At 40.2% G+C, this 26,247-nt stretch overlaps 1 long non-coding RNA gene across 1 annotated transcript; it reads left to right on the forward strand.

The window, feature by feature from the left end:
* On the forward strand, positions 1 to 25,551 carry LOC140846636 (uncharacterized). Its single transcript, XR_012125970.1, has 4 exons — positions 1 to 123; positions 1,580 to 2,060; positions 2,495 to 2,732; positions 22,631 to 25,551. It is a non-coding gene; the product is annotated as an uncharacterized lncRNA (long non-coding RNA).
* The last annotated feature ends 696 nt before the right edge of the window (positions 25,552 to 26,247 follow it).

The following is a 26,247-nucleotide window of genomic DNA, read 5'->3' on the forward strand; positions in this document are numbered from 1 at the left end:
CAGCCCTGCCTGTGTGTTAAGCTGTGTCATGTCACCACCCCTCAGATGGATTAGCCTCTGGTTCTGAGTGTGTCTGCCAGGCCCAGGCTCAGATGTTCACTCGGGGTGGAGTACAGAGCACAGGTAAGACGGGCCGCCAGCTGTGTCCAGCTACCTACGCTCTGGCTGTTGCCCACCCCTTTCTCTCCCATTACTCCTGGACAGAATCTGTGTTAAAGATTACTGTGTAGGTATACATAGTGGGCCTTTGCCAAATATTTATCAGTTATGTGATTAAATTTAAAGCTATCTTTAATAAAATCCCAAATGGTCTCACTGTTTGCCTTTCTAGCTATGCGTAGGAAGTGATATTTTGAGTTTTGATACAGAAATACCACCACACAAAAGAAAACCCAAACCATTTGGATTGAGCATTTGATTGATAAAATATGTTTTACTATAAGAATCTTGAAGAGCTAATTCATAGAAGAGGTAACACAAATGGCTAATGAATATGAAAAAGCATTTCAATTTCATTGGCAATTAAAAAATGCAAAATTGAAGAACAATGAAGTCAAATTTTCACCTATCAAAATGGCATTTAAACACAAGAGAACGTACTGTTAGTGAGGATGCAGAAAGATGGGTTATTACACCGGGCTGATGAGAGATTTGGTACCATCACTGGAAAGTTATTTGCCAATATATAATAAAGAAACCTTTAAAGTGGTCATTATCATGCTATGTAGTCATCCATTTTAAAGAAATAATTTTTAAAAAGTGAACAAAGAGTTATGTTCAAAAATAGCTGTTGTAGAGTTATAATTTTAAATAGGAAGAATTAGAAATAAGCTCAGTACAACAAATGGATGGTTAAATATGCTACTTAGAATGAAATATTATGGTTGCATTAAAATGAGACTTTAGTAATAATCTATGACCATACCTATAATTTATGAAGAAATTACTATATGCAGGCCCCCAGGCTAAGCACTCCGAGTATATATTATTCCATTTAAACCTTATTATGACACATCAGTAACCCTCCTAACTTCCAACAATTTATTATCTCATTTAAGTCTATTTGACAAATTAGAAAAGTGAAAAAAATATTAACATGGGAGAATACTCTTGATATTCTCTTAAGCAAAATAAAAGTAATCATTAGTATACAAAATTGCTTATAGTTTTAGCCCAATCATATAAATACAATAAACCTACCCATGTTAGGAGTAGGGACCAAAATTCCAAACTGTAGAATGTGTAGCTTTGTATTATCACAGAGTTCCTGAAGTGGAAGTAGGGCCTGGGGAATGGATGGCAGATCATCTCCCAGCACCTTCTACACATCACCTTTCCAGGGCTGTGGTTGCTTAGTGAGGAATTTCTCCCTGTATTGGGGGCATTACAGGTAACTTACACTTCTCAAATACAACTTTGACTAGCAAGACAATGCACCCACAGAAAAAAAAAATAGTTTTTACAATGAAACTGTAGAAGTGTTGCATAAAAAATACTTCTAGACGTTTAGAAAACGGAAAAGCAATTTGTTTTACTAATTTCTTTCTATAAGCGGGTAATTCTATCTTTTTTTCCCCAGTCCTTTTAGTTCTGACAGCTCCGTAATTTAAACAAGAAAGGGGAAAACTGCAAAGCGTGGTGGCCAGAGGGAAACCGGAGGCCTGTCTGCCGGCAGCTGCAGGAGAGAGCCACGTGGTGCTTGTGGTGTGGTTGCCCGTGTTGCAAGGGAAAAAAGTATCAAAGCGAGGTTGGCAAAGCCTTGAGCATTATGCAACCTCCTGTAGCTGCTGAAAATGCTTTAACAAAATTTAAAAACTATTTACAAACAAAAGACTCTCTTAAGGAGTAAAGCCTCTTGTCCTTGTTCTCTAAGAGTAGAGATGCTTCTACAAGTCAGCCTGGTGGCTAATTAGGGACAGTCACTCTCCGAGAAGAAACAAGAAACAGCTCAGAGCCCCCAGGCTGCTGTTTGCAGGATCTCTGAGATCTAAGCTGGAGTTGACTTTGAGGTGGCTCTGCATCTACTGACTCTGAGGTTCTGAAGCTGCGCCCAGAGCAAGGTGAGCCCTGAGCGCCTGCAGGACCCCGAGCAGCAGGGGAACGGCCTGGCATCCCAGGCACGGGGCAGCCCCTAATGGGTAGGAGGCCAGATCGGGTTGGGCCCCCAGGCAGCGCCCGGCTCACGCGGGGGTGGCTGTGCTCAGCGGCAGAGGGCCCGCCCGTTTGCTGGAGCTCTCCTGCTGGGGTCTGCGACGAGGCGGCCAAAATCCGAAGGCTCAGAGAGCCCCGGACCTGGCTCCGGCACGAAGGCAGAAGCAGGGAGTTTGGGGGTCGGCCCCCGCTGGGCCAGGGGCCAGCAGCTGGGCGGGAAAGACGCCGAGTACCGGCTCCCGAAGGGCTCCCGGCCGCACTGCGTGGACGTTCCTGGGCACTTTCACATTTCTTCCGAGCCACTCACCATTCCTTCAGCTGATGCTTGCCCAGTGTGTTACAGGCTCCGAGAAGCAAGAGAAATAAGACACCGCAGCTGGCCTCCCAGAACCCAGAGAGGAGGCAGCGAGCCAGCAAGCCTCAGTGGCGGCCTGGAGACCAGCAGACCGTGGGCACCCCGTGGAGAAGAATCTACCCAAGCCCGGGGCAGAGGAAGGGACAGGCCCGAGCTGTGTCTTACCTTGGTACCCATCAGACTTTACCGGGAGTGTGAATCACCTGGGGATCGTGCTGCAGGGCAGGTTTGTATTCAGCAGGTCCAGAGTGGAGCCTGACAGTCGGCGTTTCTAACAAGCTCCCGGGAGCTGCTGCTGCTGGTCTGAGGTCCACACTTTAAGCGGCAGAATCCCAAGTGGTGTCTCAGGAGGAGCTAGCCAGGTTAGAGGGGTGAGAAGGGATGTTCCTAAGAGAGGGAGCATCCCAAGCGCGCCTCTGCAGAAGCGCAGAGGTTGGACGTTGAGAGAGGCTGAGCTTTCGCTGGGTAGCCCTGAAACCCTGGGCTTGCCTTTTCATTCTATTAGGGTTTTGATTCTTTGAAGACTCACTCCAAACTTGGTATTTTGAGGATAAGGCTCACCTCACATGTGTCCTTCTGCCTGATAGCCTTGCTACCTTAGTAATCCTTTCCCACCTTGTAGGTGATAAGGTCCTTGGAGCAAGTCCAGTAGAGGATGACCAGTCACTAAGGCTGAGTTCTTCAAGTCCAAGTCTACAGCTCCCCAAGGCAGGTGAGGGTTTTCTTCTCCTCAGCTAGCACAGGGCCTGATACACAGGAGCAGCTTGTGCTCCTTATGGCTTGAGTTTGAAATGAATGAGTGAATGAATACTAATACCTGAGATTGGGCTCAGCAGAAGAGCAGAGTGGGTGGAGCACAGGCCCTGGAGTCAGAATGCTAGGGGCAAATCCCCGCTGTGCCATGTATTGGCTGTGTCTTGTGACCTTTCTGGGCCACGATTTCCTCATCTGTAAAGTGGGGATGACAGTAGTACCACCCTCAAAGAGTTGTGGTGACCTTCACATAACATAATGCACATAACCTGTTTCCAGCAAGTGTAAATATTCACTAACTATTACCTGTTATTTTTGTTAAGAGTGGAAGTTACCAATAGCCAACTTGACCACATATTAACAGGTATAGTTTGGGGGAATGGACGTATTTGTCTAAGGTAGAGCTTCTGAGTGAAAGTCGTTTATTTTTGCCATGTCTGCTCTCTAGTAACATATAATGACAGGTAATTGTATTACTTTTCTTAAAGTGTTTCCTTGAAACTAAAATAGCAAATCACAGAAAAAGACAGAACTAGAGATCTTGGCAGAGTACTTCAAGTGGCACCCCAGTGTGTGAGCTGGTTTCATGAGATCACCTCTACTTATTGGAGGTGTGGTGTAGGAGAACATTATTCTGCCTCCTTAGGAGATCACCTGAGCTGGGCTTCTGGAATTCCAGTGAACCATAAAAACAGGAATATTTGGTTAACAGCCAGCCAACCTATATAGACCTCACTGAAACTGTGTGATGTATGAATGAGAAGGGCCAGGACCTCATAACATCACCACTCAATACTGTTGTGGGTTGCTTATAGTTTAGAGTGTTTACTGAAAAGCCCTGGGGCTAATGCCATCTATCTTCTTTTCTCCTTTGCCTGTGAATACTTAGAGCTTCACTGCCTAATACAACATACACTAGCCACTTGTGGCTATTTATATTAAATAAAATGCAATAAAATCTAAAAAATTTCATTTCATATTAAATACTTAATAACCACATAAAGCTAGGAGTTAGCAAATTGGACAGCACAGATACAGATATAAAACATTCTACTGGGCAGCTCTGACTTGAGCATAAGTGTTTCACTTGAGGGTTGCAGATTATAATTGAGATACCCAGAGATGGCAAAACCTAGAACTCATGCAATGAGGATGTTGCAGAAATGAATGCAAAAATTAGGAAATGTAAAGGGTAAGTTTACTTTTAGACTATAAAATTTGACTCTACTTTTTTTTGTTCAACAGTTATTAAATAACTAGACACTTATTCTATGTATAGCTCCAGACTAGGGGCTCTGGGGATGATAACAAAGTCTGGTGGATGTAGTCACTGATCCTAAATTGCTTGCCATTGATTTGGGTGGATACTAAATACATGAAGAACATTTAGTAGCAGTCCAAGGAGGCATGTGCAAAAAACTGACAAAATGCAATGAGTACCGAGTGGGTTTGATGGAAGACATGATGCTTAACTTTGACACAACAGGAAGCACGATTGGACCTGAGCCAAAGAAACAGAAATGGGAGCAGCATTCTGGGAAGACAGCAGCAGGTACTCGAGGCAAAATGAAATATTAGTAGTCAGTCAAATTGGAAATGGGCTGGTGTCAGATTTTGGAAGGACTTGAAGGCCAGCTAAGATGATTAAACTTTATCCTATGGATAGTGGGAGTCACAGAAGGGTTGTGAGCAGAAGAGCACACTCATTCAAGTAGTGTTTTGCCAATGTGAGTCTGGCAGGGATTAAAAGCTAGACTGGAGGAGCCAGCTGTCCTTGCTGGGTGACAGCCCAGAGGTTATAGGAAAAATCCAGGCAAGAAATAAGAAGGGCCTGAAATAGGTCAGTGAAAGGGGAAATGGAAAGAGAGGTGATAAAAAGGAAAACTTTATAGGTTTTGACTGAGCAGGGATGAAAAGTGGAATAAATGTAAACAAAGATGGCTCACCTGCTTTGGATGTTTGGAGTTACGGGAATATCTATTGATTTGGAATTTGGGAGGCAACTCCTAGGTGTAACTTCATCAGATGCTATCACATAACCTCCCTGAAATGCTGTTTAATGTTCTTTTCTGCATTGAGTGTTTACCTGCCTCCAGAGCAAGCAATCTGGGCTAGTGACTGCATCTATCAGGCTTTGCTTTCCTCTCCGGAGGCCCTAGCTTAGTACCATGCATGCAAAAAGTGCCCAGTGAGTGAACAGCTATCCTACAGTTAACAGTAGAGTCAAGCTCTCTTGGGTAAGTCTGCTCTTTAAAGTTACTGAGGTTAAGAGAAGGATTCACTTGTTTGTTATAAAAATCCTGAGAAAATGTTCAATCATGTTGGTGAATAGTGATGAATGCCCGCAATATGCCAGCAGTCTGCAAAATAGGGATACAAATACCTACCCTATATAGCACACAGAGGATTAAGTGAGATGTTGCCCAAACTACCTAGTAAGTAGTAAGCCATCAAGAAATGCATTTGATTCTAATGTAATGAATGAAGCATATGTGGGATTGGATGACCCTATATATAATTTTTTTCTGAGAGGGCATCTCTCATATTTATTGATCAAATGGTTGTTAACAACAATAAAATTCAGTATAGGGGGGTCAATGCTCAATGTACAATCATTAATCCATCTCAAGCCTAATTCTCGTCAGTCTCCAATCTTCTGAAGCATAACGAACAAGTTCTTACATGGTGAACGAATTTTTACATAGTGAATAAATTCTTACATGGTGAACAGTACAAGGGCATTCATCACAGAAACTTTCGGTTTTGATCACGCATTATGAACTATAAACAATCAGGTCAAATATGAATATTCGTTTGATTTTTATACTTGATTTATATGTTGATCCCACATTTCTCCCTTTATAATTATTCTTATTTTTATTTTTAATAAAATGCTGAAGTGGTAGGTAGATGCAAGATAAAGGTAGAAAACATAGTTTAGTGCTGTAAGAGGGCAAATGTAGATGATCAGGTGTGTGCCTATGGACTAAGTATTAATCCAGGCTAGACAAGGGCAGCTAAACATCCACGGATGCAGAAGATTTCTCTCAAAGCAGGGGGGATGAGGTTCTGAGCCTCACCTCTGTTGATCCCCAATTTCTCACCTGATGGCTCCCCTGCGACTATGCCTGTCTTAGGTTGTTCCTCCCTTGAGGAATCTTACCCGTCTCTGGCTAACCAGTCATCTTCCGGGGCCATACAGGGAAATGTAAAGTTGGTAAGTGAGAGAGAAGCCATATTGTTTGAAAAGGTTAGCTTTTTACTTCTTTGCAGATTTATGCCCTGTGGCTTCTACCCTATATATAATTTTATGGCACCCACTATCTCTCCACTACATCATGTGTTGAGTGTCATAAAATGAGGGAAGTTCTAGGGGTTATTCCAGATCACTCTAGGAAGAATTGTTAAAGGTCTTATTTGCTCAATGAGGCAGAACCAAGGAGGGTCCAGCCCCAGACCAAACCATACATTCAGGTTTCTGACTCACCCCTCACTGGTCCCTGCCTCTTAACTCCTTAGCAGTGGGACCATTAGTGGAACATTGGAAGGTAAGACATATAACAGTATTAAAGAAAATTTTCCAGGTGGGGGCAACACCATTTGTATGTGGTATGATTAATGTTTATAAGTGTGAGAAAATCAGTGTCTTTGCACTCAAGTTCAACATGTTACCTGCTGCCAGCATGTCCCCCCACCCCTCCAGGCTGGACCATGGCACCCTAAGGTGAAGGCCACAGCCTCTTCCCTGGCTGCCTGCCAGCTGGTTCTCCCTTCTGTGCCTCACCCTATGTCTCATGGCCAGACAAAGCTATTTAATAGACCGCCTTCCACTCATCAAGAACCCTCAGGGAACAGGAAGTCTAAACTCCGCTGCTTGGTTTTGCTCCAAAAATCTTGTCCACCAAGTTGAGTCAACCATATTTTCTCATTTTCCTGTGCAATGGTGCATCCTTAGTCCCCAGAGGGAAGAAGTGCTCTATTGGACTGACAGATCCAAGGCTCCCTTCCCCCTGTTCTGTGGCCACTTGACAGTAGAGTCACGCTCTCTTGCATAAGTCTGCTCTTTAAAGTTACTGAGGTTAAGAGAACTTATCTGGATGACCTTACGGTTTTCCTCTGTTCTGCTAAATGGTGCTCATTCTTCAGGACACAGCCAAGATCTACTTCCTCCACAAAGCCCTTTCTGATTATTCCACCCTGAAGTCATGCCTTCTTTTTCTGGACTCCTGCTGCACCATTTACAGTAACAAGAGATTTGCCACTCCTTAACTGCTTCTTTCTCATATTTTCCAACCCAGTTGAAGTCAGGGTTTAAGTCTTGCCCTTCAGATCACATCATCAGGGTGGAAGGTAAGGGCTCTGTGGCATTTAAGAATCTAACCAGCTCAGGGTTTGCAGAGTGCCATTTCAGAGACCTGACCAAGGAGCAGAGGTGTCCATCTCCCTCCTCCTCCCGTACCTGGTTCCAGTCTCATCTTCTATCAGAGAAGACCTGGTCTTAGTTGCTTATATATCAAGTACCTGGGTAAACTTGTGTTGGAGAAAAGGTTCCTTAACCAAAGCTTGAGAACTACAGGTTCCAGCCATTGGAGCTTGGGGGTGAGCTGATTAGTTATGGTGGTGAGGAGTATTTTAGATCAACCCATTCTCATTCATGACTATCTGAAAGCTGAACTACTTTGGAGAAGTAGAGGATGGGGCTCAGACCTTGGGAGACCCATCATCTCCCCATTCCCCCCAAAATAAGTTGTTCCTTGTAGGAAATTTGGAAAGCACAGGAAAGTATAAAGAAAATAAAAATTATCTCTAATCTTGCCACCCAGGAAGAAACTGTACTAATCGTGGTGTACTTTCCAGTTTTCCAATCATACACGCTCACATAAATATGCTTGGTCAGAGTTGAGATCATCCTGTAGGTTGAACTGGGGAGCATCCTCTTTTCTTCCTTTCACACACAGTTATACCATGACCACTAACAGTCCTCTTAGATACATTCCTAAGTGTCCCCTTACAGGTTGGCTCCCCAGGAAGCCAGCTCCAAGATGGAGCTTGGCATGTGGATGTTTATTAGGGAAATCAACAGCTGCAAAAAGGAAGAGCAGAAGTAGAACTAGCAGAGGGAGCAGCTGAGCTGTGATATACAGGCCACTTCCCTGGGGAACTCTGGAGTGGGCATGGCCTTCCTGAGCAGCCAAGGCTGGAGTGAAGGGGCTGGAGCTTTATGGCCCCAGGGGGACACTCACTGTTTTGAGGCTGCCCCTGGAAGGATGCGTGATCTTAGGCTAGGCAGTGTTCTTCAGGCAAGGCAATCCTCAAAAAGGGCTTACAGCAAAGATGGTCTTGGGGCAGCATTCCCAGGAGCTAGGAGAGTAACTCCTTCATTCTCAGGGGGATCTGCACAGCATGTCACAGCCTCTGTTGCATTCATAATACTACTCTATATGGCCAATAATAAGAGTGGCTGAAATTGAGTACTTACCATATGAGAGCATTGTGCTAGGCAGTCCCACTTAGCCTACAATTCTTAATGAGGTGATTATTAATGGTAGCCCTGTTACCAATGAAGAAATAATTGGGTCCCACAGCTGACAAGTGGGAGAACCAGAATTTGAACCCTGAGTCCTTTTTTTGTTTAGGTGAATATTTAAAAGAGTGTTTTTAGGTAGGAATTTAAGTTTGCAGGCAAAAAAATCTTACTACATGTCAAACTGATAGGAGGTATGCTGCTCTTTGCTTTTATCTCCAGGATGAGCTAAAGGATGGTTTTCAGAAATGGTACAAATGATCATTGCCAGCCCCCAAAATAGGAACACTGTGAATAAAGGACACCGTGAAGTTGTGACTAAAGGGCAATAGAGACTGTAAGGAGTTACTTATGACATATTTCTTTCAAACTCTTTTATTCAAAACACAAAGCAGCAACTCCATCTTAAGGTGGAAACTACAGCTCAGCCTGTCCCCTTTTTTCTCCTGTGCATGTAAATTGTCATTTGAACCACAAGTGACCAGGCTAGGGTGGGCTGTGGCCATCCCAGATCCTTGTATGCATGCGACATTCAGTGTCACTTCTTATTTTTGAAAAGCTATTCCAATTAAGGGACAAAATTAACATTTTTATTCTTTATATTATTATAGATGTTAGGAATTTTTTTTTGGTTAAATTCATCTCCCATTATCACCTTCCTATGACCATTTTATTAATTTTTCCTTAATCCTACCCTGACTTTTCATATTTTTTAATGAAAATCTTCCGAAAAAGAGACTTTAACCAAATTTCATCTACCATGCTATTTGTCATCCTATAATCTTCTACACGTTGCTTATTAGTCAAAATGAATAATGTTTCACGGAGATAACATTTATTTATTAAACCCACTTCAGCATCAGCACAAAAATTAAAATTCAGGACCAGTTACTGTGGGAAGTGTTCTCAGCCCTGTGGGTGGTTGCTGGGCAGCCCGTGGGCGGGCTTGGGGAAGAAGAGAGAACTCCCCACTGGCGCTGCAATAGCTGCCCTGGCTGTCACTCCCAACGTGCTAAGTAACAGGGCCATGCAATTTGCCTCCTTTAACCCAAGTTGCTTACTTTTCCCCTTGAATGGAAAATGAATCCGGTTTAGCACCAGCACCATTTACAACCATACTTCCTCTGCCAGGCATGAGGGGAAAAAAAGTGTTTCCCACTTAAGGAAATAAGGAACTTCTTTTTCTTTCTTTGGGTTTTACAATCTTCCTTCTCTCTCTTTTTCTTTCCTTCTTTGTTAAGAAAGCCTATTATTTACAGCCTGTTAAACCAGGATCAAGGCAAGAGATCAAGCTCAGGAAAAAGAGAATGTCCAGGACCGTCCTTCATGGACCATGAACACCTTGCACATCTTGTGCAAAGCCGTGTTTAATCATCACTTGTTACCTGCTATTCTTGGGCTTCTGAAACAAACACCCACACACACATTGACAAGTCAGAATTCCTGCCAATATTGAGTGCCTCGAATTAGCAGAAGGTGGTTCTGGGGCCTAGGGCTGGGGGCAGAAGGAGTCCTCCTGGGACCTGAGGAGGAGATGGGAGAACTGATGTAGGCAAGAGGCAGTGCTCAGGGGATTTGACGAGAAGTCAGCGGGGCCACACACCTGTGGCAGCACACGACCAGCATACCCTCTGCTTGCTGCCTGCTCACACACTAGGCTGAACACAGACCTAACACTGCATCTCGCACAGAGTAAATGCTCAACAAATGTGTTGGCAGTGCACAAACATTCGTGTGTGGAGCCTGGATGCTGGAAATTCTGTACAGCTGCACTTGGTCACAGAGTTGCAGGGGAGCGTATTTTGGGCCTCACATAATTTCCTGTCTTAGGGACGAAGAAAATGGACTAGCAGCCAAGGCTGGCAAGTGGTTCCTGGCTGAATGTGAACCAGGCTTCACTCTGCATCATCAAAAGCACTCTTAGGTTTTCTCCCCTTGGAGTAACTTAATGTTTGTCTGCCTGCTCAGAGTGTACAAGAGCTAGTAAGGGTGGTTCAGGGTCCCCTCCAGAGCAGCTTCAGCTAGATTCCATGCTGCTGCAGATTTACAAAAGCTGGTCCAGGAGAAGGATGCCAAGCCACTAATTTAAGGTTCTTCTTTGCTAACACTTCCCCTCTCTTTTCTCCTTTCTCTTCCTCTAAGTAATTTAGATCCAGGGTTGGGCACCGACCCAGTCTGCTCACTGGGCTTCCTGCCGGCAGACCTCTGCTCTCACCCAGTCTCTCCCCGGCATATCCTCACATAGTTTGTCCTTCCTTAAGTTGCTTTTTGCAGTACCTCCTCCAGCTGTTTGTCCTTTCTCTTAAAGATCACATTCATCCACTACTGCTTCATAGGATCACATCAGCTCTCTCCCAATCACAGACAACAGAACTCCCAGACCAGTGTGTCTTAAAGTGGAAGCCAAGCCACCGTGATAGTCTTCAGAGGTTTTCTCCAAGGTCTAGGAGCTCTCTGAGTTTGAGAACACTGCCCTGTAATTTTTTTCACCTGAACAGCACACCCTTCCTAATGCTCGGCACTTGATTTTTTAAGCCCAGCATAGTGTTTTACACTTATCTTGTGATGGCAGGTACTGGGAAGAGGCACAACAAGGAGAGAAAGAAGAATTGAAATCAGGCAAAGAGGTTATACACCCAAGGGAGAGGGGAAAAAGGAGGAGCCATTAGTAGAAGGATGGAGAAAGAGGATCAGAGGTGAGGAAGCCAGTGAGCTCCCGCACGAGAGAATTTTGTAATCTGAAAGCAAACAGTGTCCTTCAGATGACAGAGGGAGAAGGCAGCAGAATGGTAGAGTCAGGGATGCTGGGAAGAGGAAAGGCTGGAGGACCGAGTGTCTTTTGGGATGAGAGAAGCACACTTTAGAATCGGCAGGCCTTGGCCTGGCAGGACAGGCTCTAGGAACTGGAATCTCCTTTCTCTCACTCTTCTGCCCATATCTGATGCTTTCCATCCTTGCCCCTGATTTCTTGGATATCTTATGTTTCTTTTGCTCTTTCCTAAGTCAGTCAACTAATCAATTGATCAATCAATCAAACTTCCTCCGTTCTCCCCCTTTTCCTCTTTTACTTTAAAAGTTTTTTGGACGGGAGCCAAGATGGCAGCGTGAGTAGAGCAGAGGAACTCTCCTCCCAAAATCACATAGAATTATGAAAATATAACAAAGACAACTTCCTAAAATAGAGACCAGAGGACACAGGACAACATCTAGACCACATCCACACCTGCGAGAACCCAGTGCCTCGCGAAGGGGGTAAGATACAAGCCCCAGCCCGGTGGGACCCGAGCACCCCTCCCCCCAGCTCCCGGCAGGTGGAAAGAAACCAGAGCGGTTTTTTTCTTTTTTTTTGGTGAGTGTTTTTTGGAAGCCTTAAAGGGACAGGGACCCCAATACCAGGGAAACAGAGCAGTAAGGCCGGTGAGCGGGTGCCTGAGACCGGCGCCTGAGGACAAACAATATCACACGTTTCTCCCTTTTTTTTTTGGTGAGTGCTTTTTGGAAGCCTTAAAGGGACAGGGACCCCAATACTAGGAAAACAAGGCAGCAAGCCTGAGACCGTCACCTGAGGACAAAGAAAATTGCACGTTTTTTTTCCCTTTTTTTTTTCCCCTCTTTCGTTGTTGCTGTTGTTGTTTTGGTTTGGAGAGTGTTTTTTGGAAGTCTTAAAGGGGCAGGGCAGGACACTTAGCCCAGAGGCAGGGAATCTGGGGATCTCTGGGCACTCTAACCACCTGGGCAACAGGGAGCACAGAGGCCCACTACAGGGATAAATAGCCTCCCGGGCACTCCCCATCCAATGGGGCTCCACCATTTTGGAGGAGCAGCCCCCGCGAGGCCACGCCCACAGCAACAGCGGATATAAACTCCATAGCAACCGGGCAGGTAGCAGAAGCCCTGTCTGCGCACAGCTGCCAAGCATAAGCGACTAGAGGTTGCTATACTCCCAGGAGAGGAAGGCCACAAACCAACAAGAAGGAAAGCTCTTCCAGTGGTCACTTGTACCAGCTCTACACACTATCTCTATCACCATGAAAAGGCAAAACTACAGGCAGACAAAGATCACAGAGACAACACCTGAGAAGGAGACAGACCTAACCAGTCCTCCTGAAAAAGAATTCAAAATAAAAATCATGAACATGCTGACGGAGATGCAGAGAAAAATGCAAGAGCAATGGGATGAAGTCTGGAGGGAGATCACAGATGTCAGGAAGGAGATCACAGAAGTGAAACAATCCCTGGAAGGATTTATAAGCAGAATGGATAAGATGCAAGAGGCCATTGAAGGAATAGAAACCAGAGAACAGAAACGTATAGAAGCTGACATAGAGAGAGATAAAAGGATCTCCAGGAACAAAACAACACTAAGAGAACTATGTGACCAATCCAAAAGGAATAATACTCGTATTATAGGGGTACCAGAAGAAGAAGAAAGAGGAAAAGAGATAGAAAGTCTCTTTGAAGAAATAATTGCTGAAAACTTCCCCAAACTGGAGGACGAAATAATCGAACAGACCATGGAAATACACAGAACCCCCAACAGAAAGGATCCAAGGAAGACAACACCAAGACACATAGTAATTAAAATGGCAAGGATCAAGGACAAGGAAAGAGTTTTAAAGGCAGCTAGAGAGAAAAAGGTCACCTATAAAGGAAAACCCATCAGGCTAACATCAGACTTCTCAACAGAAACCCTACAGGCCAGAAGAGAATGGCATGATATATTTAATGCAATGAAACAGAAGGGCCTTGAACCAAGGATACTGTATCCAGCACAACTATCATTTAAATATGATGGCGGGATTAAACAATTCCCAGACATGCAAAAGCTAAGGGAATTTGCTTCCCACAAACCACCTCTACAGGGCATCTTACAGGGACTACTCTAGATGGGAGCACTCCTAAAAAGAGCACAGAACAAAACATACAACATATGAACAATGGAGGAGGAGGAATAAGAAGGGAGAGAAGAAAAAAATCTCCAGACAGTGTATATAACAGCTCAATAAGCGAGCTAAGCTGGGCAGTAAGATACTAAAGAAGCTGACCTTGAACCTTTGGTAACCACAAATCTAAAGCCTACAATGGCAATAAGTACATATCTCTCAATAGTCACCCTAAATGTAAATGGACTTAATGCACCAATCAAAAGACACAGAGTAATAGAATGGATAAAAAAGCAAGACCCATCTATATGCTGCTTACAAGAAACTCACCTCAAACCCAAAGACAAGCACAGACTAAAAGTCAAAGGATGGAAAAACATATTTCAGGCAAACAACAGTGAGAAGAAAGCAGGGGTTGCAGTACTAATATCAGACAAAATAGACTTCAAAACAAAGAAAGTAACAATAGATAAAGAAGGACACTACATAATGATAAAGGGCTCAGTCCAACAAGAGGATATAACCATTCTAAATATATATGCACCCAACACAGGAGCACCAGCATTTGTGAAAAAAATACTAACAGAACTAAAGAGGGAAATAGACCACAATGCATTCATCTTAGGAGACTTCAACACACCACTCACCCCAAAGGATAGATCCACCAGGCAGAAAATAAGTAAGGACACACAGGCATTGAACAACACACTAGAACAGATGGACCTAACAGACATCTATAGAACTCTACATCCAAAAGCAACAGGATATACATTCTTCTCAAGTGCACATGGAACATTCTCCAGAATAGACCACATACTAGCTCACAAAAAGAGCCTCAGTAAATTCCAAAATATTGAAATTCTACCAACCAATATTTCAGACCACAAAGGTATAAAACTAGAAATAAATTCTACAAATAAAACAAAAAGGCACACAAACACATGGAGGCTTAACAACATGCTTGTAAATAATCAATGGATCAATGAACAAATCAAAATAGAGATCAAGGAATATATAGAAACAAATGACAACAACAACACAAAGCCCCAACTTCTGTGGGATGCAGCGAAAGCAGTCTTAAGAGGAAAGTATATAGCAATCCAGGCACACCTGAAGAAGGAAGAACAATCCCAAATGAATAGTCTAACATCACAACTATTGAAACTGGAAAAAGAAGAACAAATGAGGCCTAAAGTCATTAGAAGAAGGGACATAATAAAGATCAGAGAAGAAATAAACAAAATTGAGAAGAATAAAACAATAGCAAAAATCAACGAAACCAAGAGCTGGTTCTTTGAGAAAATTAACAAAATAGATAAGCCTCTAGCCAAACTTATTAAGAGAAAAAGAGAATCAACACAAGTAACATAATCAGAAATGAGAATGGAAAAATCATGACAGACCCCACAGAAATACAAAGAATTATTAAAGACTACTATGAAAACCTATATGCCAACAAGCTGGAAAACCTAGAAGAAATGGACAACTTCCTAGAAAAATACAACCTCCCAAGACTGACCAAGGAAGAAACACAAAAGTTAAACAAACCAATTACGAGCAAAGAAATTGAAACAGTAATCAAAAAACTACCCAAGAACAAAACCCCCAAGCCGGACGGATTTACCTTGGAATTTTATCAGACACACAGAGAAGACATAATACCCATTCTCCTTAAAGTGTTCCAAAAAATAGAAGAGGAGAGAATAATCCCAAACTCATTCTATGAAGCCAACATCACCCCAATACCAAAACCAGGAAAAGACCCCACCAAAAAAGAAAATTACAGACCAATATCCCTGATGAATGTAGATGCAAAAATACTCAATAAAATATTAGCAAACACAATTCAACAGTATATCAAAAGGATCATACACCATGACCAAGTCGGATTCATCCCAGGGATGCAAGGATGGTACAACATTCAAAAATCCACCACATCAACAAAAAGAAAGACAAAAACCACATGATCATCTCCATAGATGCTGAAAAAGCATTTGACAAAATTCAACATCCATTCATGATAAAAACTCTCAGAAAAATGGGAATAGAGGGCAAGTACCTCAACATAATAAAGGCCATATATGATAAACCCACAGCCAGCATTATACTGAACAGCGAGAAGCTGAAAGCATTTCCTCTGAGATCGGGAACCAGACAGGGATGCCCACTCTCCGCACTGTTATTTAACATAGTACTGGAGGTCCTAGCCATGGCAATCAGACAAAACAAAGAAATACAAGGAATCCAGATGGGTAAAGAAGAAGTTAAACTGCAACTATTTGCAGATGATATGATACTGTACATAAAAAACCCTAAAGACTCCACTCCAAAACTACTAGAACTGATATCAGAATACAGCAAAGTAGCAGGATACAAAATTAACACACAGAAATCTGTAGCTTTCCTATACACTAACAATGAACCAATAGAAAGAGAAATCAGGAAAACAATTCCATTCACAATTGCATCAAAAAGAATAAAATACCTAGGAATAAACCTAACCAAAGAAGTGAAAGACTTATACTCTGAAAACTACAAGTCACTCTTAAGAGAAATTAAAGGGGACACTAACAAATGGAAACTCATCCCATGCTCATGGCTAGGAAGAATTAATATTGTCAAAATGGCCATTCTGCCCAAAGCAATATACAGATTTGATGCAATCCCTATCAAATTACCAGCAACATTCTTCAATGAATTGTAACAAATAATTCAAAAATTCATATGGAAACAGCAAAGACCCCGAATAGCCAAAGCAATCCTGAGAAAGAAGAATAAAGTAGGGGGGATCTCACTCCCCAACTTCAAGCTCTACTACAAAGCCATAGTAATCAAGACAATTTGGTACTGGCACAAGAACAGAGCCACAGACCAGTGGAACAGATTAGAGACTCCAGAAATTAACCCAAACATATATGGTCAATTAATATTTGATAAAGGAGCCATGGACATACAATGGCAAAATGACAGTCTCTTCAACAGATGGTGCTGGCAAAACTGGACAGCTACATGTAGGAGAATGAAACTGGACCATTGTCTAACCCCATACACAAAAGTAAACTCAAAATGGATCAAAGACCTGAATGTGAGTCATGAAACCATTAAACTCTTGGAAAAAAACATAGGCAAAAACCTCTTAGACATAAACATGAGTGACCTCTTCTTGAATATATTTCCCCGGGAAAGGAAAACAACAGCAAAAATGAGCAAGTGGGACTATATTAAGCTGAAAAGCTTCTGTACAGCGAAAGACACCATCAATAGAACAAAAAGGAACCCTACAGTATGGGAGAATATATTTGAAAATGACAGATCCGATAAAGGCTTGACATCCAGAATATATAAAGAGCTCACATGCCTCAACAAACAAAAAACAAATAACCCAATTAAAAAATGGGCAGAGGAACCGAACAGACAGTTCTCCAAAAAAGAAATACAGATGGCCAACAGACACATGAAAAGATGCTCCACATCGCTAATTATCAGAGAAATGCAAATTAAAACTACAATGAGGTATCACCTCACACCAGTAAGGATAGCTGCCATCCAAAAGACAACAACAAATGTTGGCAAGGCTGTGGAGAAAGGGGAACCCTCTGCTGGTGGGAATGTAAATTAGTTCAACCATTGTGGAAAGCAGTATGGAGGTTCATCAAAATGCTCAGAACAGACCTACCATTTGACCCAGGAATTCCACTCCTAGGAATTTACCTTAAGAACGCAGCAATCAAGTTTGAGAAAGACAGATGCACCCCTATGTTTATCGCAGCGCTATATACAATAGCCAAGAATTGGAAGCAACCTAAATGTCCATTGGTAGATGAATGGATAAGGAAGATGTGGTACATATGCACAATGGAATACTACTCAGCCATAAGAAAAGGGCAAATCCTACCATTTGCAGCAACATGGATGGAGCTGGAGAGTATTATGCTCAGTGAAATAAGCCAAGTGGAGAAAGAGAAATACCAAATGATTTCACTCATCTGAGGAGTATAAGAACAAAGGAAAAACTGAAGGAACAAAACAGCAGCGGAATTACAGATCCCAAAAATGGACTAACAGGTACCAAAGGGAAAGGAACTGGGGAGGATGCGTGGGGAGGGGGAGAAAAGGGGGGGAAGAAGAAGCGGGGTATTAAGATTAGCATGCATAGTGGGGGGAGGGAGAAAGGGGAGGGAGGGCTGTACAACACAGAGATGACAAGTAGTGATTCTACATTTTGCTATGCTGATGGACAGTGACTGTAATGTGGTTTTTAGGGGGGCCCTGATATAGGGGAGAGCATAGTAAATATAGTATTCTTCATGTAAGTGTAGATTAAAGATTAAAAAAAAAAGAAAGAAAGAAAGAAAAGGGGGATTACTCCTTGATAGGATAAAACAATTGGTAATTCAAAGATTAACGCATGCTTTAAATATCCTTAATGTTGATCACTTAAAGGGTGTCAGATGATCAGCTATGGAGGTACTCTTTTCTGATAATATTCCTTTCTCTTAATAAAAAAAAAAGAAAAAGCAGTTCCTGTGTGGTGACCTCCAATGAGTTCTACACAGTGGTATAGAGGGCATGTCAAAGTGTGGGCAAAAGGTCTGTTTGTTTCTATGCAGAAGATCAAGGCCTAGCTTGGCTACCCAGAAAATGAACTAAGATACGATATGAGGAGGAGCTTCCGGCATCAGCACTCTCTGAAGGACTGGTGCCTGGGGATGAGTATCAAAAAGCCTCCACAGGGATCCAGGCGATGCGGCGGTTGTGGCTGCGTCCACCCCACCGTCTCTTGGACTTGCCATTGGAATGAGGAGGGAGATGTCTAGGCTGGCATGTGCATACAGTGAGACAATGAATTTGACTGGATCTGTACTGTTGGAACTCAATCGGGAGTTGGGAGGGGTGCAAGTTGTAGCACTCCAAAATCTCATGACTATAGACTATCAACGGTTAAAAGAACATATGGGATGTGAACAGATCCCAGAAATGGGTTGCTTTAATTTGTCTGATTTCTCTCAGACTGTTCAAGTACAGTTGGACAATATCCATCATATCATAGACTAATTTTCACAAATGCCTAGGGTGCCTAAATGGTTTTCTTGGCTTCACTGGAGATGGCTGGTAATTACAGATTTGCTTTGTTTATGTCACCGTATTCCTATTATGTTAATATGTCTGCGCAAGTTAGTTTAAAATCTATACATACTTAAGGTACTCTACAAGAAGATATGTCAAAGAAATAATCAATCCTCCCATGTTTTCTTCCATCTGCTACCTCTATAGCTTTTCTTCTTCCTTCCTAATTATAACCCTTAAATAGAATTCGTGCCTCCTATCGAATTTACCGAGTATCATAATTCCTCCAGGTGGTAAAGATACCTTGAGACAAGTGCTGGGCATAGAAGCCACAGGGCATAAATCTGCAAAGAAGTAAAAAGCTAACCTTTTCAAACAATATGGCTTCTCTCTCACTTACCAACTTTACATTTCCCTGTATGGCCCCGGAAGATGACTGGTTAGCCAGAGACGGGTAAGATTCCTCAAGGGAGGAAGAGGCACAGTCACAGGGGGGCCATCAGGTGAGAAATTGGGGAACAACAGTGGTGAAGCTTAGTACCTCACCGCCCCCCCCCGTGTTGAGAGAAATCTTCTGCATCCATGGATGTTTTATTGCCCTTGTCTAGCTCAGATTAGCACATAGTCTACAGGCACACACCTGATCATCTACAATTGCTCTCTTACAACACTAAACTATGTTTTCTACCTTTATCTTGCATCTACCTACCACTTCAGCAGTTTTTTAAAAATAAAAATAATAATTAAGGGAGAAATGTGGGATCCACATATAAATCAAGTATAAAAATCAAACGAATATTCATATTTGACCTGATTGTTTATAGTTCATAATGTGTGATCAAAACTGAAAGTTTCTGTGATGACTGCCCTTGTACTGTTCACCATGTAAGAACTTATTCACTATGTAAGAATTCGTTCACCATGTAAGAACTTGTTCGTTATGCTTCAGAAGATTGGAGACTGAAGAGAACTAGGCTTGAGATGGCTTAATGACTGTGCATTGAGCATTGATCCCCCTATACAGAATTTTATTGTTGTTAACAACCATTTGATCAGTAAATATGAGAAATGCCCTCTCAAAAAAATAAAAAGTTTTTTGCAAACTATAGGTCTTGACATATTAATGGGTTGTCAAACAAGTGTTGTGGATTATAGCAAGCATTTCAAAATATTGAGATGAAGTATAATATGTAGAATAATATACAATAAAATAGAAAACAGTGTATCTTAGAGTAGCAGTAAACTTCTTTTTCAGTTGTGTGTGGGTATGATTGCCTGTGGGTCAAATTATTTTTGTAGTGTGGATTATGGTCAAGAAAAGTTTGAAGGCTACTGGCGTATAATTTACAACTAGAAATGTCTATTATTTTATAGAACTAATAATGATTTTCTAATGAGGACTTTTCAGGGGATCATATTTATAAAGCTTTAAATATTTCTTTTTCTTAATTTGTACCCCAAGCAAACATAATCCTGAATTTTAGAATTACATTTTCCTCGAACTTTTTCTCCTCATGGATTAATATACATGGGAAAGAAAGATGTTCTCTCACTAAAAAACTTCATAAAACCGAGAGTTTACATAACATTCTGGCTTCAGTTAAATCTGTAGGGGGTATCCACTTGCTGGGTGCAAACTGGTTGTTGGCTCAGGGCAGATTTCATTAACCACTCTCAGATGCAGTTATGGCAGGTAACAGGATGCTGAGACATGGCATTAATGAATTTTTTATAAAATATGGCAGACTTTGTCTGGAACTAGGACAGGCAAATGGAGGGGACCCAAGGCCACCTTCAAGAAACTTCCTTGACTTGAAGTCTGTTCTGCTCATCAGGAGAAGGCTCAATTTACTTGATATGCCCTAGTTCACCAAACAAGTAGTGACTCTACAGCGTCTTACTACACTGATGGAAATAAGGAACTTCTTTCTTTCTTCGTGAAATGGGGACTGTAATGGGGCAGTAAAATTACTGAAATCAGGAAATTTAACACTGATACAGAACTATCTTTTAATCCGTGGTCCATATTCAAATTTGTACAGGTACTTTGCCCCCCCCCTCCACCCGCAGTCCATCCAGAATCAAAATCACAATAATATGCTATAGTTTTCTAAATTATAAAAATTAATTAATTTTTTTTCTTCTTAAATCAGAAGGCATTTGAGCATAAACAACTGACAATGAGCAAAGGAGAGTATTCTCTTATATGCTGTCTCTGATTTTTCCTGCTCAAATCATATATATTACCTTTTGATCACCTTCAAATGTTTTTCATTGTTTTATTTTTATTATATGGTTAGATATGGTATGTAGCAAGGGATATTAAGGCCAGGAACAATGTTTTGGTGCACATCTTATAGAAATTTTTATTTTATAGTGAGTGAAGGATAAATATTCACTCATTCATTTATTCAATTATTCATTCAATAGTCAAATGAATTCTACTATTCCTACAGCTGAATCCTACAGTTGAATCTACTGTGAGCCAGACAAAACATAGGCCTTGAAATTAAATTATTTTCAATTGTAAATTGAAAACTCAAAATTTGTAGACTATCTCCCTCTTAGTAGAACTGTCCATAAATATCTTTGGCCAATAATTGGTTATCTGTTGTTTAAGGAAACACACACACACACACACACACACACACACACACACACACACACAAAGATCCCACAGTCTCAAGAGTATGGGTTTGATTTAAACCCATGCAATCTTAAGTAGGTAAAATCCTACATGCTGATATGTGCCCAGGCAGAAAGACTCACTTAAATCAGTTGCTTTTATGGAAGGAACAGTGTTGTTTTTGAGTTATAGAGTGATGCTGTTTCTATTTTTTAAAAACACATAAAGTATTTTGAAAATTATTATTAATCAACTTATTGAGGCATAATTTACTTCAAATAAAAAGCATGAAGTATATTGTTTGATGAGATTTGGCAACAATATACACCTATGTATATCACCACCGACCTAGATGTTTGATTATTTCCATCACTTAATATAGTTGAGTCCTGCCTCTTTGAAGACAAGCCCACCTCCCACTTTATCCCCTCCTCCCTGTCCTAGGCAACTACCATTCTAATTTCTATCACCATAGATACTTTTTCCAGGTTTTAGAACTTCATATAAATGGAATTACACAGTGTATATTCTTTTGTGTCATTCACTTAATGGTTTTGAGAGTCATCCATCCACTTTGTTGTGGTGTCTGTGTTTTGCTCTTTTTATTACTGAGTAGAATTCCATTTCATGAAGACACTGCAATTTGTTTATTTGCTCATCTGTGATGAACATTTGTGTTGCTTCCAGTTTTTGGCTAATATGAATGAAGCTGCTACATACATTATCATATATTTCCTTCTGTGGAAATATGTTTTCCTTTCTCTTGGATAAATACCTAGAAGTAAAACTGCTGAGTTATAGAGTAAGTAAATACTTAACTTTATAAGAAACTAACAAGTTATTTTTCAGAGTGGTTGTATCATTTATATACCTATTGACAATGTATGAGAGTACCAGTTTCTCTATATCCTTACCAACATTTGGTATTGTCAGTCTTTTCTCATTGTGGTTTTAATTTGCATTTCCATGATCACTAATGATGTTGAGTATCTTTTATTTCTGAGTTCTTTGACCATGTATATAACCTCTTTTTGAAATGGCTTTTCTTGTTTTTTGTTTATTTTTTCCCCACTGAGTTGCTTCTTATTATTGAGTTGTAAGAGTTTTTTACATGTTTTGGATACAAGATATTTGTCAGATATATGGAATCCTAATGTTTTCTCTGAGTCTGTGGCTTAACTGTGTATTTCTTGGGTGTCTTTTGAGGAGCAAAAGTTCTCAACTCTGATGAATAATAGTTTCTCTCTTTTTTTTTTCTTTTATGGTTAAAGCTTCGTGTTTCCTAAGAAATCTTTGTCTACCCAAATTGTGAAGATATTCTCCTGGAGTCCTTCTTCAAGCTTTAGCTTTTACATTTAGGTCTGTGGTCCCTTTTGAATTATTTATTTATTTTTTGTATTTTGTGAGATAAGGGTTGAGATTCACTTTCTTCTGTATGGGTGTTCACTTGTTTCAACATAATTTGCTTAAAAGGCTGTTTTCTCTAATGAATTATTTTGGCACCTTTGTAAAAAATCAGTTGATTGTATACGTCAGTTGTACATATTATACATATACATGTATATTCACTTAAGCACTAGTATATTTAAATGCTGGTGTATTTTTTAAATCTAAATTTATAACAATAGCAAAATCCAAAGAATGATATGTTGTTTTATTAGCCAAAAGAAAAAGGGGAAAAAATCTTGAAGATGGCTCATTTCCAATTTGACAGGCTGATCATAAATACTTGTGATCTTTGTGCTCTGTTAGAAGGACAATAGATATATTTTCATTCTTTTAATGAATTGTTTTATATTATTAATTTATATGCTCACATATAATTTAGAGATTTTTATTGAATAATATATCTTCTTAAATACTGAAACAGAATATATATTTTTCTTAAAGTAAAAGTTTAGCTAAGCCATCAGAAAAACTGTAGACTGGATTGGTTTATGTCATGAATGCATTCAGGCTTGGGCTGGTGACTGCAACTAACCAAAAAGACATGGGTCAAGTAGTGCGCGCTGCACATGTTCCCTGCTAAGTTCCCTCCTCATTCAGTGATACCCCTCAGCTCTTAGCATATGGAGACTCCACACCAGCCATATATTCCCTGAGCCCAGTCTGCGAGGGGCCTCCTGAAAATATGGGCTTATTCCCTTGCCCTTCACCCCCATTCTGGTTCTCCTTCAAATCCTGACGGTAACTGGAGAGAAGAATGTATCCTGTTCTGAGGCAGAACTCACCACACCGGTGACCACCGTCTGGACGAAGCCTTCCTGATGGGCCTGTAGACCTCCCCTTGTGCCACCAACAGCCCTTTGTGGGGGACCAAAGGAGGCTACAAGACTGTAGGAGAAAGGGAGGTACGTGTGAGCTCTGCTTTATAATAAGCCATATGGTGAGGTTGTGAGTCACAGTTAATTGCTTCAGTTACTTTATTCATGCTTAAAATACTCCCTTACTTCATTCAGCAAGGAAGAATGGTCCAAAGAAAGAAAAAACTCAAAACTTGGAGTCAAAGACCTGGGTTGTAGTACCAGCTCTTTCCCTTGCCTCATGTGTACCCATAAATAGTAGGAATACTATAAAGTGACACACAAGATTGTTGTAAGTATCAAACAAGAGCACTCTGTAAGGTGTGTTATTCAAATGTATTCAAATTATCTTCCCTTCGGTAGACTCCGAAGTTGCTGATACTGAAATCTGAATCACTACTTAGATGGTTGAAATCAAGTGCATAATGACTTTTAGTTGTGTGCTGGATTCACTCTCTTATAAGCTCAACACTAAACATTTGCTTGCTGAATGATTCCCTGCCACCTTGAAATACATGAGTAGGTTCTACAGAAGGGTTGTTGTTAGGACCCTAGGTCATAGTCAGCTTGTCTTTTGTTAAGGATTAATACTTTGGCCTCAGAAACATTGAAAATACTGACAAGACCAAGGGCTAGAAATAGTGTACCTTTGTCTATGGCATATAAATAAAAACAAAAACAAAACCTTTTGCCAAAAGCCTATATAAGTATCTTATTTCAACAATTATAAAACAGATATTATTACATCTTTTCCTAGAGATGAGCTAATTTCAATAAATATTTTGTTGGTAGCCATTTTTCCCCAACTGTAATAGTAATGCAATCTCCTAATAGAAAACTTACAGACTACAGATTTGTATAAAGTTGAAACTAAAAATTCTTCATGACCTATGCATCTGGAGATAACCATTAACATTTTAATGCATATTTTCTAGTCATTTATACTCACACATATATATGTGTTTTTAGAAAATTTATAAACTATTCTTGATACAGTTTTGCATGCTGCTTCTCCCTTACTTAATAACATAAGCAGATCCAATGTCAATGAATGTTCTCCAAAAAAATAATTTTGATAGCTGTGTAGTACTTTATCTGAACTTTCCATATCTAAAAATTCTTTACAGAGATTTTTAGCAAGTTAATTTTATAAAAACTTAATTTTATCTACTTGAATCAGTAAATGTTAGATTTGAGTTGCTGAAAACTCTAGATTCTGTTTGGAGTAAGGAAAATAAAGTATGTACACTCAAATACATACGTGAAACTCAAAGGTAGACCATGCATCCTCAACGGGTGCTATCACTCCAAAGGAGGCAAAAATTGTTTTGACAGGTGAAAAAAATTACTTGTTTATATGGATAGAGCATAGATACACAATACAGAGAGTTTATAAATAGATACAGTATATCTATAGTATTAAAATTAATGAGGGAACAATTAGGAAAAAGAATGTCTAAAAGAATTTCTTGGAGGGGGTGTAATGAAAAATAGGTTGAAAAACATTGAGATAGTTCTGTGGGGAATTGAAATCCTTCAGGGCAAATCAATACTTTAAACCTAAGCTTATATCAAAGAAATAAATTTCCTCTCAAACATAAAATCTTCTGATGTAATACTCTAAGTTCTACTTGACATTTAGGCTGTCACTTCTTTATGAGTGCAGCATGCAGAGAAAAGAAAATATGCAAGTTAAATTAAGGTTGAAATTCCAAATGTTGTAATTAGGTTAAGCAGTTGTCACTACATTATAAAACCATACTGTCAAAGGGAAAATTCATTTCTTCTACTGTAAAAAACCAGAATTAGTAATTATTCTCTTAAAAGAAAATATGTTATTTTATTTGTATTTAAATTGATAATCTTCAGTGGTTTTCCTACAGTGTGAATTCTCATTTCATATACAAGTCTAATAATTAAAAAGATACCATTACCACAAAAACAAAAGTGGTAGCTAGATGTATTGGCCTATTTTTTTTAATAACAGCTTTATAAATACATAAATATTTGTATGTTTCTTTATAAATATATTAGTTATATATTATATATAATATATAAATGTTTGTGTATTATATGTAAGTATATAAATTAAATACATAAATATTTATATAGTATACATAATATATAGATGTTCTGTATATTTTATATGAGGTATAATTCACATACCATAAAATTCATGCTTGTAGAATGTATACCCTTTTAGAATGTATAGTGGTTTTTAGTACATTTACAGAGTTGTCCAATTATCACCACTATCTAATTTCAGAAAATCACCCTGAAAGAAACTCCATAACTATTAGCTTTCACTCTCCATTCCCCTTTTCCCACAGACCCTGCAACCACTAATTTGCTTCCTATCTCTACAGATTCTGGACATTTCACTAAATGGATTCATACAAGATCTCCTTTGTGACTGGTTTCTTTCACTTAACATAGTATTTTCAAGATTTTTTTTTTATGTTGTACCATGTATCTGTACTTTATTCCTTTTTATAGCTAAATAACATTCCATTGCATTGGACATACCACCATTTGTTTATCCATTCATCAGTTCACTATATTGTGTCTACTTTTTAGCTATTATG

This window comes from Manis javanica, chromosome 15 (genome assembly GCF_040802235.1).
Source record: "Manis javanica isolate MJ-LG chromosome 15, MJ_LKY, whole genome shotgun sequence".
NCBI classification, from domain to species: Eukaryota; Metazoa; Chordata; class Mammalia; order Pholidota; family Manidae; genus Manis; species Manis javanica.